The 19,638-nt window shown below is 46.7% G+C and overlaps 1 pseudogene; it reads right to left on the bottom strand.

Annotated features, from left to right (window-relative positions):
- LOC121555118 overlaps positions 1–16,414 on the bottom strand; it is a 64,410-nt pseudogene extending 47,996 nt beyond the window's left edge.
- Between the last annotated feature and the right edge of the window lie 3,224 nt (positions 16,415–19,638).

Raw genomic sequence — 19,638 nt, 5'->3', positions numbered from 1 at the left:
GAAGCAGACCAGGACAAGGTAAGTTGAAACGAAGGCGAGTGTTTATTTACAAATTCAAGAGTGATGCTGAATAATCCAGGGAACAGAGCGGGCGGCGTTGAGTAGTTGTTGGGGGTGCAGTGGTTGATCCAATCATGGCTCGGCAGCCGCCGACCACCAGGCAGAGGTTGGATGAAGGTTCCGGACGAGTGACTGCAGATGGAACAAAACGGAGGTAAGTAAACAACAAACCAACAAGGTGCAAAACAACAAAACTAACGCTAGAAGCTCTAAGACTGATACTCTGGTAAACCTACTGTTCATGGCTAACGATCCGGCAGGGAATGGATGTTAGGCCAGAGCCTAAGAAGGGTGATGATCAGGACCAGGTGTGCAGATTGCTGATGGGATGCAGGTGCGGAAATCAAGAGAGCTCCCCGGAGCGTTCCAGAACCCTCGGGAAACTGGAGATCACGAGCAGAAAAACTAGTCCACAGACAGGACCCGACTCAGACTGCCGGGATCGTTACAGTACCCCCCTCCGACGAACGCCACCGGGCGGACTCCCCGGAGCGCCAGGATGGAGGCGGTAGAAGTCACGGATGAGGTCAGCATCTAGGATCTGTCGCGCGGAATCCAACTCCTCTCTTCAGGACCATACCCCTCCCAGTCCACGAGATACTGGAAACCCCGGCCCCGCCGTCTGGAATCCATGATGCGTCGCACCGTGTAGGCAGGACCACCTCCGATCATCCGAGGAGGAGGAGGAGGAGGCGGAGGAGGCAACAGAGGACTGAGGAAAACAGGCTTGAGGCAGGAGACATGAAAGGTGGGATGGACTCTGAGCGTCCTCGGGAGTTTGAGTCGAACTGCCACCGGATTGATCACCTTCTCCACCACAAACGGACCAATGAACTTCGGTAACAACTTCCTAGACTCAGTCCGTAAAGGAAGATCCCGTGTGGCCAACCAGACCCTATCTCCGATGGTGTAGGTGGGAGCGGGGATCCGGCGACGATTCGCCTGGAGCTGATACCGGTCCGAAACTCTAAGGAGTGCCTTTCTGGCCCGATGCCAGGTCCGGTGGCAACGACGAATATGGGCCTGAACAGAAGGCACTGAGAGCTCCTTCTCCTGAGAAGGGAACAAGAGAGGTTGGTAGCCATACAGGCACTGGAAGGGAGACATCCCAGTGGCAGATGTAGGGAGAGTATTGTGGGCATACTCAACCCAAGGCAACTGAGAGACCCAGGAGGTGGGGTTGGAAGAGGCCAGGCAGCGTAGCGTGGATTCCATCTTCTGGTTGGCTCTCTCCGCCTGACCATTAGATTGGGGGTGAAAACCAGATGTGAGACTGACTGTAGCTCCAATGGCCAAACAGAAGGACTTCCAGACAGCAGAGGTAAACTGAGGGCCACGGTCGGAAACGATATCACTGGGCAACCCGTGGACCCTGAAAACCTCCCTAACCAGGATCTCGGACGTCTCCGAGGCAGAGGGAAGCTTGGCAATTGGCACAAAGTGGGCGAACTTGCTGAATCTGTCCACGATAGTCAGAACGACCGTGTTCCCCTCAGAAGCGGGCAACCCAGTGACAAAGTCCAGGGCCAGATGCGACCATGGTCGCCGGGGAATAGGAAGGGGGTGAAGTAGTCCAGAGCTGGGCCGATTGGTACTCTTATTCTGCGCACACACTGGACAGGCAGCAACATAACCCCGAGTATCCTCGGCCATGGCAGGCCACCAAAAACGTCTGCGAAGAAACGCCATCGTCCGAGCCACGCCAGGGTGACAAGCCATCTTGCTGGCGTGGGACCATTTGAGGACCGCAGGACGAACCGACTCAGGCACAAACAACCGACCGGGTGGACCGTTACATTTACATTTACATTTTAGTCATTTAGCAGACGCTCTTAACCAGAGCGACTTACAGGAGCAATTAGGGTTAAGTGCCTTGCTCAGGGGCACATTAACGTCATTTAGCAGACGCTCTTAGCCAGAGCGACTCACAAATTGGTGCGTTCACCCTATAGCCAGTGGGATAACCACTTTACAATTTAGGGGGGGTTAGAAGGAATACTTTATCCTATCCCAGGTATTCCTTAAAGAGGTGGGGTTTCAAATGTCTCCGGAAGGTGGTGAGTGACTCCGCTGTCCTGGCGTCGTGAGGGAGCTTGTTCCACCATTGGGGTGCCAGAGCAGCGAACAGTTTTGACTGGGCTGAGCGGGAGCTATGCTTCCGCAGAGGAAGGGAGCCAGCAGGCCAGAGGTGGATGAACGCAATGTCCTCGCTTTGGGTGTAGGGACTGATCAGAGCCTGAAGGTACAGAGGTGCCGTTCCCCTCACTGCTCCATAGGCAAGCACCATGGTCTTGTAGCGGATGCGAGCTTCAACTGGAAGCCAGTGGAGTGTGCGGAGGAGGGGGTGACGTGAGAGAACTTGGGAAGGTTGAACACCAGACGGGCTGCGGCATTCTGGATGAGTTGTAGGGGTTTAATGGCACAGGCAGGGAGCCCAGCCAACAGCGAGTTGCAGTAGTCCAGACGGGAGATGACAAGTGCCTGGACCAGGACCTGCGCCGCTTCCTGTGTAAGGCAGGGTCGCACTCTCCGAATGTTGTAGAGCATGAACCTGCAGGAGCGGGTCACCGCCTTGATGTTGGCGGAGAACGACAGGGTGTTGTCCAGGGTCACGCCTAGGCTCTTCGCACTCTGGGAGGAGGACACAGCGGAGTTGTCAACCGTGATGGCGAGATCATGGAACGGGCAGTCCTTCCCCGGGAGGAAGAGCAGCTCCGTCTTGCCAGGGTTCAGCTTGAGGTGGTGATCCGTCATCCATACTGATATGTCTGCCAGACATGCAGAGATGCGATTCGCCACCTGGTTATCAGAAGGGGGAAAGGAGAAGATTAGTTGTGTATCGTCAGCGTAGCAATGATAGGAGAGACCATGTGAGGATATGACAGAGCCAAGTGACTTGGTGTATAGGGAGAAAAGGAGAGGGCCCAGAACCGATCCCTGGGGGACACCAGTGGTGAGAGCACGTGGTGCGGAGACAGCTTCCCGCCACGCCACTTGGTAGGAGCGACCGGTCAGGTAGGACGCAATCCAGGAGTGAGCCGCGCCGGAGATGCCCATCTCGGAGAGGGTGGAGAGGAGGATCTGATGGTTCACAGTATCAAAGGCAGCAGACAGGTCTAGAAGGACAAGAGCAGAGGAGAGAGAGTTAGCTTTAGCAGTGCGGAGAGTCTCCGTGACACAGAGAAGAGCAGTCTCAGTTGAATGACCAGTCCTGAAACCTGATTGGTTTGGATCAAGAAGGTCATTCTGAGAGAGATAGCAAGAGAGTTGGCTAAAGACGGCACGCTCAATAGTTTTGGAAAGAAAAGAAAGAAGGGATACTGGTCTGTAGTTGTTGACATCAGTGGGGTCGAGTGTTGGTTTTTTGAGAAGGGGAGCAACTCTCGCTCTCTTGAAGACGGAAGGGACATGGCCAGCGGTCAAGGATGAGTTGATCAGCGAGGTGAGGTAGGGGAGAAGGTCACCGGAGATGGTCTGGAGAAGGGAGGAGGGGATGGGGTCAAGCGGGCAGGTTGTTGGGCGGCCTGCAGTCACAAGTCGCAGGATTTTATCTGGAGAGAGAGGGGAGAAAGAAGTCAACCGGGACCGGGCTGCGTCCGAAGAGCCGCCATCACCTCCTCCTCAATCTTCCACCTAACAGCTCCCACGACGCAGTTCCGGGGGAGAATTGTCTCGGTCTTGGACCCACTCTCCTCCGTCTTGGAGAACATCCGAGACAAGGCGTCCGCCTTGCCGCTTCTTAGATCCAGGTCGGAACGTCAGGGAAAAAATTGAATCGTCCGAAAAACAACGACCACCTGGCCTGACGGGGAGTTGAGACGCTCTAGCCGATTGCACGTAAGCAAGATTCTTGTGGTCAGTCCAGACAATAAACGGCTGCTCCGCCCCCTCCAACCAGTGGCGCCACTCCTCCAAGGCAAGTTTCACCGCGAGAAGCTCCCGGTTACCCACATCGTAATTCCTCTCCGCAGGCGAAAGGCGACGAGAGTAGTAGGCGCAGGGATGGAGTTTACTGTCCGTGGAGCATCGCTGCGACAGGATGGCGCCAACTCCCACATCAGACGCGTCCACTTCAACGACGAACTGACGGGCCGTGTCCGGTTGAGAGAGAATCGGTGCGTTGGTGAATCGCCTCTTCAAATCCAGAAACGCCGATCCGCCTCCGGATTCCACTTGAAGCTCCTGATACTGGAAGTCAAGGCCGTTAACGGAGCGGCCACACGGCTGTAATCCCGGATGAATCTGCGGTAGAAATTCGCAAACCCCCAAAAAATCTCTGGAGCTGCAATCTCGTACCGGGCTGGGCCCATTCCAGAACCGCTCTAACCTTCTCCTGGTCCATCCTAATCTCTCCCCTGGAGATGATGTACCCGAGAAAGGATGTCGTGTGGGCGTGAAACTCGCACTTCTCGGCCTTCACGAACAGGCGATTCTCCAACAATCGCTGCAGAACCTGCCGGACATGCTGGACGTGGTCGGAAGGTTCCTTCGAGAAGATCAGAATGTCATCCAGGTAAACAAACACAAAGAGACCGATCATATCTCTCAGGACGTCGTTCACCATACTCTGGAATACCGCTGGAGCATTGGTCAGTCCAAACGGCATCACCTGATACTCGAAGTGACCCATCGGTGTATTGAAACCCGTCAACCACTCGTCTCCCTCTCTGATCCGGACCATGTGATACGCATTGCGTAGGGTCTAGCTTGGTGAACACCGTAGCACCCTGTAAGGAGTCGAAGGCAGAACTCATCAAGGGCAGGGGATACTTGTTCTTGACCGTGATGTCATTCAACCCCCCGATAATCAATACACGGTCGAAGAGAGCCATCCTTCTTACCCACAAAGAAGAATCCTGCCCCCAGGGGTGATGACGAGGGACGAACGAGACCAGCAGCTAGGGACTCCTTGATGTAGGTCTCCAAAGCCTCACGTTCAGGGCGGGAGATACTGTATAACCTTCCCTTGGGGGTAGACAGCTCCAGGGAACAGGTTGATGGCACAATCATATGGTCGGTGGGGAGGGAGTGACAGAGCCTTCTGCTTACTGAACACTTTCCCCAAATCGTGATATGTCTCGGGAACCAGGGACAAATCTGGGGGTTTAGCCTCAATCACCTGACTGGGAACCGAATGGGGACAGGCAGTCTTGAGACAGTTAGCATGACAATCAAGGCTCCAACTCGTTACCTTGCCCGTCACCCAATCGAACGTGGGATTGTGTTCCTTCAGCCAGGGGTATCCAAGGACCAGAGGAACATGGGAAGACGGCAGAATGAAGAATGAAATCATCTCCGAATGATTCCCCGACAACAGCATCTTAACCGGTTCAGTCCTCATCGTGATACGTGCCAGACTACTGCCGTTCAGAGTGGTCGCTTCAATGGCTTCCGGCAATTGCTCCTTGGAAAGCCCCAGCTGTTCCACCAACTCGGCATCAAGAAAGCTTCCATCGGCACCTGAATCGATAAAAGCGTTAATCGCTAAGCTCTGATTCCTGTTCACAAGGGTAGCCGGAAACGGGGTCTGACAGAGGTACTGAGAGGTTGAAACTGGCTCGCTAAAAGTCCTCCCAACTTTAGCGAGCCGGGCAGTTTGACGACCGCCGGGAACAAGTGGAGATGTAATGTCCCGAGCTACCACAGTAGAGGCAGCAGTTGGTCTTACGTCTATGTTGACGCTCCTCCTTGGTTAACCCGTGCCGCCCCACTTGCATGGGTTCAGAATCGGGAGAGAGGACCTCTCCACTAATCCTTTGTGGTGGAGAATGATCGACGTGTTCTGGTCCACCACCCGACCCGACTGGGAACTGAGAAGCTGATCGATTGGACGGACCCCATTGCTTCTCCCTCCTTCGCTCTCGGACTCGATTATCCACCCGAATAGACAAGGCTACCAAGCTGTCCAGGTCACTAGGCTCCGGATAGGAGATCAACTCATCCTTGAGCTGCTCCGACAGACCCTGGTAAAAGGCCGCTTGCAGAGACTCCTCATTCCACCCACTCTCCACAGCCAACGTCTTGAACTCGATCACGAAGTCGGCCACGCTGCGAGTTCCTTGGTGAAGCGAAACAGGCGCCTAGCTGCGTCCCTCCCTCGGACGGAATGGTCGAAGAGCTTCCTCATCTCGGCCGTGAACCCCTGGTATGAAGCCATGCAGGGGTCTTGTCGTTCCCAAACGGCTGAAGCCCACTCCAGCGCTCGACCACGCAGCAACTCAATCACAAAGGCTATCCTAGCCCTTGTCTGTGGCATAAGAGTAGGGCTGTAGATCGAACACCAACCCACACTGCATAAGGAAAGAACGGCATCTTCCCAGCTCCCCCTCATATTTATCCGGCGTCGGAACCTTGGGCTCACGGAAGGACACAGCTCCAGACGCGGCAGGCGAGATGGGTGAAACCGGTAGTGGATCCTCCACCGGAAACTTGCGCTGGTTCTGGACCTCCGTCAGACCGGTAGAAAGGTTCCGAACTGACAACGCTATCTCCTGTAGTGCCGTGCTATGTTGTCCCAACATCTTCTCCTGATGGGAAATGGCATGGCGAACAGCGTCCAGGTCCGCTGGGTTCATTACTGGCCGGATCGTTCTGTCACGAGTTACAAAGCCAGAACCCAGAAGCAGACCAGGACAAGGTAAGTTGAAACGAAGGCGAGTGTTTATTTACAAATTCAAGAGTGATGCTGAATAATCCAGGGAACAGAGCGGGCGGCGTTGAGTAGTTGTTGGGGGTGCAGTGGTTGATCCAATCATGGCTCGGCAGCCGCCGACCACCAGGCAGAGGTTGGATGAAGGTTCCGGACGAGTGACTGCAGATGGAACAAAACGGAGGTAAGTAAACAACAAACCAACAAGGTGCAAAACAACAAAACTAACGCTAGAAGCTCTAAGACTGATACTCTGGTAAACCTACTGTTCATGGCTAACGATCCGGCAGGGAATGGATGTTAGGCCAGAGCCTAAGAAGGGTGATGATCAGGACCAGGTGTGCAGATTGCTGATGGGATGCAGGTGCGGAAATCAAGAGAGCTCCCCGGAGCGTTCCAGAACCCTCGGGAAACTGGAGATCACGAGCAGAAAAACTAGTCCACAGACAGGACCCGACTCAGACTGCCGGGATCGTTACACTTTGTTGATAAAAAAAAAAGCTTTTGACTCAATTTGGCATGAGGGTTGCTATATATGACATTATAAAATAAATGTACACAAACTACAAGTGTGCAGTTAAAATTGGCAATAAACACACAGAATTCTTTCCTCAGGGCTATGGGGTGAGACAGGGATGCAGCTTGAGCCCCACCCTCCAACATACAGTTGAAGTCGGAAGTTTACATATACTTAGGTTGGAGTTATTAAAACTCGTTTATCAACCACTCCACAAATTTCTTGTTAACAAACTATGGTTTGGCAAGTCGGTTAGGACCTCTGCTTTGTGCATGACACACGTAATTTTTCCAACAATTGTTTACAGACAGATTATTTCACTTATAATTCACTGTATCACAATTCCAGTGGGTCAGAAGTTTACATACACTAAATTGACTGTGCCTTTAAACAGCTTGGAAAATTCCAGAAAATGATGTCATGGCTTTAGAAGCTTCTGATTGACTCAAATTATGTCAATTAATTAATTAATTAGCCTATTGGAGGTGTACCTGTGGATGTATTTCAAGGCCTACCTTCAAACTCAGTGCCTCTTTGCTTGACATCATGGGAAAATCAAAAGAAATCAGCCAAAATATTGTAGACCTCCACAAGTCTGGTTCATCCTTGGGAGCAATTTCCAAATGCCTGAAGGTACCACGTTCATCTGTACAAACAATAGTACGCAAGTATAAACACCATGGGACTACGTCTCCTAGAGATGAACGTACTTTGGTGCGAAAAGTGCAAATCAATCCCAGAACAACAGCAAAGGACCTTGTGAAGATGCTGAAGGAAACAGGTACAAAAGTATCTATATCCATAGTAAAACGAGTCCTATATCGACATAACCTGAAAGGCCGCTCAGCAAGGAAGAAGCCACTGCTCCAAAACCGCCATAAAAAAAGCCAGACTACGGTTTGCAACTGCACATGGGGACAAAGATCGTAATTTTTGGAGAAATGTCCACTGGTCTAATGAAAAAAAATTTGAACTGTTTGGCCATAATTTTTTGGAGGAAAAAGGGGAAGGCTTGCAAGCCGAAGAACACCATCCCAACCGTGAAGCACGGGCGTGGTAGCATAATGCTGTGGGGGTGCTTTGCTGCAGGAGGGACTGGTGCACTTCACAAAATAGATGGCATCATGAGGAAGGAAAATTATGTGGATATATTGAAGCAACATCTCAAGACATCAGTCAGGAAGTTAAAGCTTGGTCGCAAATGGGTGTTCCAAATGGACAATGACCCCAAGCATACTTCCAAAGTTGTGGCAAAATGGCTTAAGGACAACAAAGTCAAGGTATTGGAGTGGCCATCACAAAGCCCTGACCTCAATCCTATAGAAAATTTGTGGGCAGAACTGAAAAAGCGTGTGCGAGCAAGGAGGCCTACAAACGTAAAACGTGACTCAGTTACACAACAGCTCTGTCAGGAGGAATGGGCCAACATTCACCCAACTTATTGTGGAAGGCTACCCGAAACGTTTGACCCAAGTTAAACAATTTAAAGGCAATGCTACCAAATAATAATTGAGTGTATGTAAACTTCTGTCCCACTGGGAATGTGATGAAAGAAATAAAAGCTGAAAGAAATCATTCTCTCTACTACTATTCTGACATTTCACATTCTTAAAATAAAGTGGTGATCCTAACTGACCTAAGACAGGGAATTGTTACTAGGATTAAATGTCAGGAATTGTGAAAAACTGAGTTTAAATGTATTTGGCTAAGGTGTATGTAAACTTCCGACTTCAACTGTATATATCAATGAATTGGCAAGGGCACTAGAACAGTCTGCAGCACCCGGCCTCACCCTACTGGACTCAGAAATCAAATGTCTACTGTTTGCAGATGATCTGGTGCTTCTGTCCCCAACCAAGGAGGGCCTACAGCAGCACCTAGATCTTCTGCGCAGATTCTGTCAGACTTGGGCCCTGACAGTGAATCACAGTAAGACAAAAATAATGGTATTCCAAAAAAGGTCCAGTAGCCAAGACAACAAATACAAATTCTATCTAGACACTGTTGCCCTAGAGCACACAAAGAATTACACCTACCTCGGCCTTTACATCAACACCACAGGTAACTTCTACAAGGCTGTGAATGATCTAAGAGACTAGGCAAGAAGGGCCTTCTATGCCATCAAAAGGAACATAAAACTCAACATCCCAATTAGGATCTGGCTAAAAATACTTCAGATATCGAACCCATTGTCCTCTTTGGTTGTGAGGTCTGCGGTCCACTCACCAGCCAATAATTCATAAAATGGGACAAACACCTAATTGAGACTCTGCATGCAGAATTCTGCAAAAATATACTTTGTGTATAATGCAAAACCTCAAACAATGCATGCAGAGCAGAATTAGGACTATACCAGCTAGTTATCAAAATCCAGAAAATTCTACAACCACCTAAAAGGAAGTTATGCTCACACATTCCACCACAAAGCCCTCACCTACAGAGTGATTAACCTAGAGAAGAGTCCCCTCAGCCAGCTGGTTCTGGGGCTCTGTTCACAAACACAAACAGACTCCACAGAGCCCCAGGACAGAAACACATTTAGACCCAACTAAATTATGAGAAAGCAAAAACATAACTATTTGACACACCGGAAAGAATCAACCAAAAAACAGAGCAAATTGGAATTCTATCTGGCCCTAAACTCTCATACACAGTGGCAGAATACTTGACCACTGTGACTGACCCTAAATTAAGAAAATCCTTGACTATGTACAAACTCAGTGAACATAGCCTTGCTATTGAGAGAGGCCGCCATAGACAGACCTGGCTCTCGAGAGATGGCAGGCTATGTGCCCACTGCCCACAAAATGAGGTGGAAACTGAGCTACACTTCCTAACCTCCTGACAAATGTATGACCACAATAGAGACACATACTGTATTTCCCACAAAGAATTTGTGGCAAAATAAAGTGTGCAGTCACAGCAGCAAGATTTGTGGCCCGTTGCCATGAGAAAAGGGCAACCTGGGAGCACAAATATTGTAAATACAACCTATATTTATCTCTTTATTTTCCCTTTCATACTTCAACTACTTGCACATTGTTACAACACTGTACTGTACATAGCCAATAATATAACATTTGAAATGTCTATATTCTTTTAAAACTTTTGTGAGTGTAATGTTTACTAATGTTTCCTTTGTTTATTTCCCTTTTGTTTATTGCCTATTCCATTTGCTTTGGCAATGTAAACATATGTTTCCCATGTCAATAAAGCCATTTGAATTGAGAGAGAGAGAGAGAGAGAGAGAGAGAGAGAGAGAGAGAGAGAGAGAGAGAGAGAGAGAGAGAGAGAGAGAGAGAGAGAGAGAGAGAGAGAGAGAGAGAGAGAGAGAGAGAGAGAGAGAGAGAGAGAGAGAGAGAGAGAGAGAGAGAGAGAGAGAGATGTTCAAGTGCACAATTACATTATGTAAACTGAAATACAGTAACAATACAAATCAATGTTGAAATGCCAACAACACTTACAGAAAAAGAAAAATTCACAAGGCTCCCTCATTCAATGCATCAATTCAATGGTGATGAATGGATAAGCACTTCTACAATCCAGAGCATTTCACACAAAACTCTGGCAACGCCTGAATAGATCCATATATATTTTTAATGGTTTATTAATGAATCAAGGCTTAAGAGGAGAGGCCAAACAAGGCATTGGACACATTGAGGGTCTCCTGAGGTTAAAAAAGAAGCCTCTACATGGAAGTCAAGCTTCCAAAAGGGAAGGGGGCTTGTAATTAGGCTCTAGCAGTGCTAGCAGGTGGGTCCAAGTTTGCCTTCAGGTCTGTGGGCCAAAGCCACAAAATGATTGTGTGGTTTCTGATGCAAGGGCATTGCCACAGAGGGTAACTGCAGTAACTATAGACCCGCCACAGCAATTCAGACACACAATGTCAACTAAGGTGACTGGATGGGAAGATAATGAGACAGAACAGAAGTGAGCCACAGCTGGTAGTTAATACATCAAAAGCAACAGAGACCGGAATGGGAATCCCACATTTCTCAAATATTCCATAGACTGTCAACAGGACATATCCATCCATACATTTCAAAACAGCTTCTGTATTCAACAGATGCCAAACCACAAATCCAAGGGGAATAGTAGTCCACAATCCAGACTAAACTATAAAAGAAAACCTGATCACTGGAAAGTAAAAGTTGTCTGGCTCAAGTCTATCACAGCTCCTTGTGTTTTCGTATAATTTACCAGCAGTACTCATTGATAACCACCCAACACTAACACTAAGAGCATCATCCATCTTCTCGGCTGTAAAGCTTGGAGACCACTAATTGAGCTCCCGCCACTGGCCAGGGACCAAGTACCCATAAATAAGTGGCATGCTTTATTTTTCATTGCTCCACTAAAGAGGGACATCCTTGATCCTCTGTTAAGGCAGATTGGCAGAGGTAGGTAGGGCATCGGGAAAAATGAATTCACCAACCGTCATTAATAATCGCCACAGGACAGGATAGAATAGTTTTAATGGATATTGCTGCAGCAGCCATTGTTAGTGAGAGCAATACGTATTGTATTAGTATCTGGTTAGGGGGTAGAAGGGAAATTAGAAAGGGAAAGAAATCACTGTGTAACAAATTCATTTTAATTGCAAAAAAATACAATAAAAAGCAACAAAAGCTCAAAATCCAAAGCAAAGCTGCCATGCAAATCATGAGGTAGATTGGGTAGATTAGATTCTTATACTGCCTATGATCCCCACCTAGTGAACATTACACATCACAGCACCCATTGTCACAACACTTGAATATCACCATGTAACTTCCCCAGAACACAGAAGGTTGAGGAATGCTACTAAATAGATAAGATTATTCTTCATCATGATGGTCAAATATGAGATCAGCCATTTTATGACAGCAGGGTTAGAGAATGGTCTTTAGAATGGTAGTCTTGGTGGGATGGGCTGCTTGTGGGTGATAAACACCGCAATCTTAGCCATTTAAAGATGAACAGTCCCGTAACGTATGAGCCTCATCTCCACCGTGAGCAAGAAGTCCCGGGGTTCCGTCACAATACTTTGCAGTGAGATCACTCCACTGTGGGCCTGTCTCTGGGCACTGAAGAAGCTGCCTTGGTCTCCTGCAACGATGTATAGCTGGATGTCGTCCCCTGGGACTGAGTTGGAGGGCCCCATGCAGAAGACATCGGCCGGCACGGAGATGTTGGTGGGGAAAGTGATGTTGTAGAAAGATATTCTTAAGGGGAGGGATAAACACAAGGGGTCCCGTATGAACTCGCAGGCGACGCGTTCGCAACGGCTGGAAGGAGAAGGGAACATCGGGAGGGGCAAAGAGAGTCAGAAATTGTGAAATTAAAAAGTTGTGTGACTGTCACAAGGTGCAAAGTGACGATTCTGGTCAGACAAAATTGTCACCAAAGATTGCCACCATACAGTATCTCAACAGATGCCAGCCACCTCTTAAGAAAATGATGAGTTATAAAAGAGCAATGATAATTGATCAGAGAAAGAGCGTATAAAACATACTAATTTCACACAGACACAGCAGGCCAGACAGTAAAGGAAAGTAAACACTGTTCTCAGTTCAGTTCTAGTTCTCACCCCTCTGCTGTCTGGCGGATGTTGTGTGGACACTCGAAGGACAGACATCTGAACCCTCCCTGTACGTTGAAGCAGCTCTCTGTCACCGCGCAGCTGTGGGATCCGGCCACACACTCATTAATATCTGAACAGAGAGAGAACGAAAAATGTTATCAGTGTGTTTCACATACAATATTGCACATACACAGTCATGCACATCTAAACGCATCTGTATTAAATGACATCTAAACACATTTGCACATACTTGCACATAATGGACACACTCACAAAAACACAAAATACATTATTTCCAATGTGTTTATCTAAACAATAATGTTTAGATACCACATGTTTTTATAAGAGTGTGTTTATCTACAACCTAAAAGCATTATTTGGCTGTCTCCATAGAATAACCCTTTGAATAACCCTTTTTGGTTCCAGTTAGAACCCTTTCCACAGATTGTTCTACATGGAACCAAAAATGGTTCTCCTATGGGGATAGCCGAATTACCCTTTTTTTCTAAGAGTGAGGGAGAATGACGGACAAGGGAGGTATGGAGGAGAGGAGGAATGGAGGGATGGTGAAATGTTTTCCCTGACCTTGGCAGGCTCGTCCGTTGGGGGCGAGGTACAGCGGAAGCTTCCTGGGGTGTTGGAACAGTGGTAGGAACACACGTGACCCCCAGTTGGCAATATCTGATAATGATGAGAGAGAGAGAGGAGATTGTACCCAAACAACTGAAAAAGTGTAGCTGCCTCGAATATGAAGGCAACTGAATGCAGGTTGGAAGGTGTGACATTCCCTCCATCTCAGCCTAATACCAGGCTTGCTGTCCTAAAAGCATGCTGTCTTAAAATTCCAGTTACTTTAAATACTTACATCCTATATACTGGTATCTTAGTAAATTCTTCCAATACTGCCAATATTTACTCTTACCTTCACATTCATTTACCTACCTTCACAAGTGATCCCATTGATGTCACTGAGCTGGTAGCCATGGCGACAGTAGCACTGGTAGGAGCCATAAACATTAGCACACTCCTGACTGCAGGGGTTCATATAACACTCATTCATATCTTGCACAGGTCAAAGGTCACAGGTCATCTGAGTTTGACACTTTATAAAACGTCATTTGTATCAGTGTGAATTGCAAATGTTGGTTGGATTTGTAACTCAAAATATGTGAGACTACTGTAATTCCTGAAAAGGGCTGAATAGAACAAAAGTGAAAAATACTCCAGCTTTTCTCTCCCAGCACCAATAGCACACTGCAGTGTTGGAGTAGCACACATACAGTACTTCAATTCCTTTGACCCGAGCACCCCCAAGCAGACTGAAAGATGGATTCAGAGAGAATTAATTTCTTTGGTGGAGTCATAGCTTCTTACCTTCACAGTTCCTGCCGTCGCTGGCCAGTTTGAAGCCTGTGGTACAGGAACACTGGTAGGACCCCAGGGTGTCTCACACTTGTGGGCACAGAGGCGTCCTGAGTACTGCCTGCACTCGTTAATGTCTAACACATAATAACAAGAGAGATGTGTGGAAGGACGGTTAGCTAGATGGTTATGTGAGGGCTGTAGGTAATGCTTTTCTATCGAAGAAAGGCCTTGTTCTCTGTGTGACCAAGTTTTCACTGTCAAGAGTTAATTTTACATAGTCAGGTGTAGGCTTGCATTCATCGGGAGCGTCTGTTGAACAATCCCATACCTACATTTTGTTTTTAGCCTCAACCGTTCTGCCGACGTCACTCAAAAGCACATTAACTCTAGGTCAGGCTTCAAGTGAGGCATACCTTTCTGCAATGTAGTTGGGGGGTGAGGTGAATTATTTCATTGTTAATTAGTGTTATGTCTAGGGTTAGTGGACAAGTAGTTAGGGTTATGGCTATGGTTAGGGTTGAGCCAAGATGTAGAGAGGAAGCGAAGGGTAAGGGTTAGGGTTGAGGCTAGGTTTAGGTTTGAGCCGGGATGTGGCCAATGCAACAAGTCTCTGAATGTCCTTGAGTGGCCCAGCCAGAGCCCGGACTTGAACCCGATCGAACATCTCTGGAGAGACCTGAAAATAGCTGTGCAACGACACTCCCCATCCAACCTGACAGAGCTTGAGAGGATCTGCAGAGAAGAATGGGAGAAACTCCCCAAATAAAGGTGTGCCAAGCTTGTAGCGTCATACCCAAGAAGACTGTAATCGCTGTCAAAGGTGCTTCAACAAAGTACTGAGTAAAGGGTTTGAATACTTAAGTAAATGTGATTTTTTTAAATATTATTTGCTAAAATTTCTAAAAACCTGTTGTTGCTTTGTCATTATGGGGTATTGTGTGTAGATTTATGAGGGAAAAAATGATTTAATCAATTTTAGAATACGGCTGTAACGTAACAAAATGTGGAAAAAGTGAAGGGGTCTGAATACATTCTGAATGCACTGTACATACCCCACCAGACATGCCCCTATGGGCTTCTTCACTGTACCCAAACCAAAAACAGATTTAATGCGTCGCTCAGTTATGTATAATATAGAGCCATGTCATCATGGAATGTTCTGACACCAGAGGTTACTCAGGCAAAAAGCAAGTTTAGCTTTAAAAAACAGATTTTATGTTTTGTATACTCAGTGTATAACTCTTATTTTAGTATTACATTTTTTATGTTATTTTATTTATGTGATGTCGTTGTCTATAACTGTTGTTGTCATGTATTTTTACGTTTTATGTGGACCCCAGGAAGAGTAGCTGCTGCATGTGCAGTAGCTAATGGGGATCCTAATAAACTAAACTAAACATTGTCTCATTTGAAGCCTGACCTAGAGTTAGTGTGCTTTTGAGTGACATCTGCAGAACGGTTGAGGCTAGAAACACAATACAGGTATAAGATTGTTCAACAGACGCTCCCGATGAAGGCAAGCCTACATCTCACCATGTGAAATTAACTCTTCACTGTGAAAACTTGGTCCCACAGTGAACAAGGCCTTTCTTCGATAGAAAAGTATTACCTACAGCCCTCAGATAACCATGACGCACTAGTCGTGACCTTACAGGGATGCCCTGTGTTGAGGTTCAGCTTACTGTGGCAACAGGAAACGGCTTAATTCATCCTCAACATGGTGCTTCTTTCTTTCCATGCAGTTACACAAAAACACTGTCTTCCATCCTCTGTAGAATGGTTAATTCTTTATTTAAAGACTCGAAACTCAGGGCATTGTTAAAGAGTGTCCCCAAGAGGCAGTACATTGAAGTACTGCTTCCTGCGATTACAGGAAGTGACTTAATTGGGGGTCATAGGGGTGGTTTTGAAAGGTTAAAAAGGTTGAATCTTTCCAAATTTTACAGATTTGTGACTGGAGACCATCATGACCCGACATATGAAATTTGAAGTCAATCGACCCAAAGCATTTTATGACCTCCATTGGACACAATGATCTTGCAGTTCTAGAAGCTAAGAGCCTTGTTAGAATGAATTCTGAAGAGGATATTGGTCCAATCTTTTTAGATTGACTGTCTGTGTCTGTCTTTTTTCCTGTCTGTCTGTGTGTCTGTGTGTCTTTCTGCCTACCTGCGTCTGTCTGTTTGTTTGCCGGTCTGTCTGTCTGCATGTCTGTCTGCATGTCTGTCTGAATGTCTGGGTTTTTCACCAATTTACCCATTGCAGCTGTATCACCAATTTCTTTGCCTTGAATGCAATGTATTGACTTATGCGTCAATGTCCTTGTTAAGGAGGGAGGGAGGGGGAGAGAGAGGAAGGAGGGGAGAGATAGAAGAGAGGGGAGAGGGAGAGAGGTTAGAGGTGGTGAAAGAAGGGGGAGGGAGAGAGAAGAGAAAGGGGGATAAAGATTAGGTTGAAAGAAAGAGACAGAGGGGGCAAAGAGAAGGAGAGAGAAGGAGGGAGGGAGAGAGAGAAGAAAGACAGGGAGAAGGGGGATTAGAGGAGAGCGAGAGAGAGCAAGAGAGAGAGAGATGTCTGTCTGTCTGTGAGTCTCATCTTTTCATATTTTCCCACTGACTGGAATGTATTGGCATAAGCTTCAATCGGTTGACATTCATCTTTTCCCCACTGACTGCGATGTTTTGACAGCCATGCATTGACATTAGCATAAACCCTTTGACACTCATATTTTGCCATTGAATGCAATGTATTGACATAAGCTTCAATTGGTTGACACTTATCTTTTCCCATTGACTGTAATGTACTGACATAAGCATCAACCTTGTGACACATCATTTACATTGAATGCAATGTATTAACATAAGCATCAATTGGTTGACACTCATCTTTTCCCATTGACTGCGATTTATTGGCATAAGTATCAATTGGTTGAGGCATAACATCTTGCAAAAACGTGACAGGATGACATTTTCCTATTATATCATGTCCTGGTACATGTGCATTAGTGATGTGTGGGTTGACTCATAACCAACAGTCCCCGTGGTTATATCTGCGGGGCGGGTGGGATTAGGGTCATGAAATATTGTGTGGATGAAGAGCGGGTGGGTGGCGGGCGGGTTGAATAAAGAGAAAGCAATACCTTAAAAAATCCATAAATGTATAATTCTTGTGCAATTTCTATGTATAGGCTACATTGAGGTTTTTCTTTCATTAATTTAGGCAATCTGGCATTAGTGCGTAAGCCTAATATTTAGAGGGCCTATAACTGTATGCTCGCTAAATAGCCTACACGTCAATCATCGAATGCTTTTGGGAACAGGCAGAAAAAGTTCATGTCAATCCACGGAGGCAAAAAGGACAACGTCGGAGTTTAATTCAATAAGAGAAAAGCTGCGAAATGAAGAGTTGAAAATATAGAGGGAGGGCCAGAAAAGTAAAGTTTTGGAAAGATTTGGTGAAGTGGTAAAAGAGGATGATAGCAGTTCCTATGTTATGTGATGATTGTGAGGCGCTATACAAATTCGACAGTCACAAGACTTCAAACACGCCTATGGCGTTAAATGGAAACTGAAATCTGGAAACTGACTGTAGGTCTATAACCTCTCACATAGCCTTAATATTATCTCCTGCAGAATTAAGCATTTCCTGCAGGAAAATTATACACTACAGGACCAAAATTATGTGGACACCTGCTTGTCGAACATCTCATTCCAAAATCATGGGCAGTAAAATGGAGTTGGTCACCCCTTTGCTTCTATAACAGCCTCCACTCTTCTAGTAAGGCTTTCCACTAGATGTTGGAACATTGCTGCGGGGACTTGCTTCCATTCAGCGATTAGGCCTGGCTCGCAGTCAGCCTTCCAATTCATCCCAAAGGTGTTCGATGGGGTTGAAGTCAGGGCTCTGTAGAGGCCAGTCAAGTTCTTCCACACCGATCTCGACAAACCATTTCTGTATGGACCTCGCTTTGTGCACGGGGGCATTGTCATGCTGAAACAGGAAAGGGCCTTCCCCAAACTGCTACCACAAAGTTGGAAGCACAGAATCGTCTAGAATGTCATTGTATGCTGTAGCGTTAAGACTTCCCTTCACTGGAACTAAGGGACCTAGCCCTTAGGGGCAGGTAGCTTTTTTCTGGCATCCGCCAACCCAGATTTGTCCATTGGACTGCCAGATGTTGAAGCGTGATTCATCACTCCAGAGAACGTGTTTCCACTGCTCCAGAATCCAATGGCGTCGATCTTTACACCACTCCAGACTAACGCTTGGCTTTGCGCATGGTGATCTTAGGCTTGTGTGCAGCTGCTCGGCCATGGAAATCCATTTCATGAAGCTCCCGACTAACAGTTCTTGTGCTGACGTTGCTTCCAGAGGCAGATTGGAACTCGGTAGTGAGCGTTGCAACCGAGGACAGATAATTTTTACACGCTATGCTCTTGAGCACTCGGCGGTCCCGTTCTGCGAGCTTGTGTGGCCTACCACTTTGCGGCTGAGCCGCTGTTGCTCTTAGACGTTTCCACTTCACAATAACAGCACTTACAGTTGACCGGGGCAGCTCGAACTGACTTGTTGGAAAGGTGGCATGTTGAAAGTCACTGAGCTCTTTAGTAAGGCCATTCTACTGCCAATGTGTGTCTATGGAGATTGCATGGCTGTGTGCTCGACTTTATACACCTGTCAGCAACGGGTGTGGCTGAAATAGCCAAATCCAGTCATTTGAAGGGGTGTCCACATACTTTTGTATATACAGTGTACACCAAAATATAGGCAAACCTTTGAGTGGAGAAATATGATTTATTTATTTCAGCATCTTGAGAGAATGTGAATGCGCAGTTAGATACCTTCTGTAGAAGTGCTATCTTTATCAGCATCATAAAAGCGGATAGTATTTCAACCATATAAAATATACATCTAAGCCGAACTGAAATCTTATCAGATAAAACATTTTTAGTAGTTTTCACAGTTTTCTATTTCCTTACAACCGGTCAAACACATTTTTTGACATTTTTAACAGACATTTTTTGTTATTGCATTTTCTCCCGGTCCCTAAATGTCTTTGCTCCACGAAAGAAACAGAGATGACAGAGAAAACTTTACCGATGTCAATTACATTGAAGCATTCATTCTATCGATTTATGACATTATTCTGGTGAGCAAGGGTTTATATAGTCTTCTAGGGCAACATATAATGACAGAAGGGAAGCTGCATGTATCTAATTATAGAGAAGTATACTAACAAATAGCCTACCAAAATATTGGAAATTGTACGCAAAAAAATATCTAAATCAGTTAACAATAAAATACTGCACCCTAGGCCTCAGATTTTCACTTCATCACATTTAGTCGGGCAGTTGAGGAAGGGTTATTAGCAATTGCGGGCGGGTGCGGGTGAACAAACAGCTGACCACTAATGTGCATGTCTGATTGCTTGAGTGTATTCTAGCCTATGATGAGTCACATGTTCTATATGTTATGGGATGTACC

The sequence above is a fragment of the Coregonus clupeaformis genome, chromosome 40 (assembly GCF_020615455.1).
Source record: "Coregonus clupeaformis isolate EN_2021a chromosome 40, ASM2061545v1, whole genome shotgun sequence".
Lineage (NCBI taxonomy): Eukaryota > Metazoa > Chordata > Actinopteri > Salmoniformes > Salmonidae > Coregonus > Coregonus clupeaformis.
The sequence above is the reverse complement of the archived record's forward strand: the minus strand, read 5'-3'. Positions and strand labels throughout refer to the sequence as shown.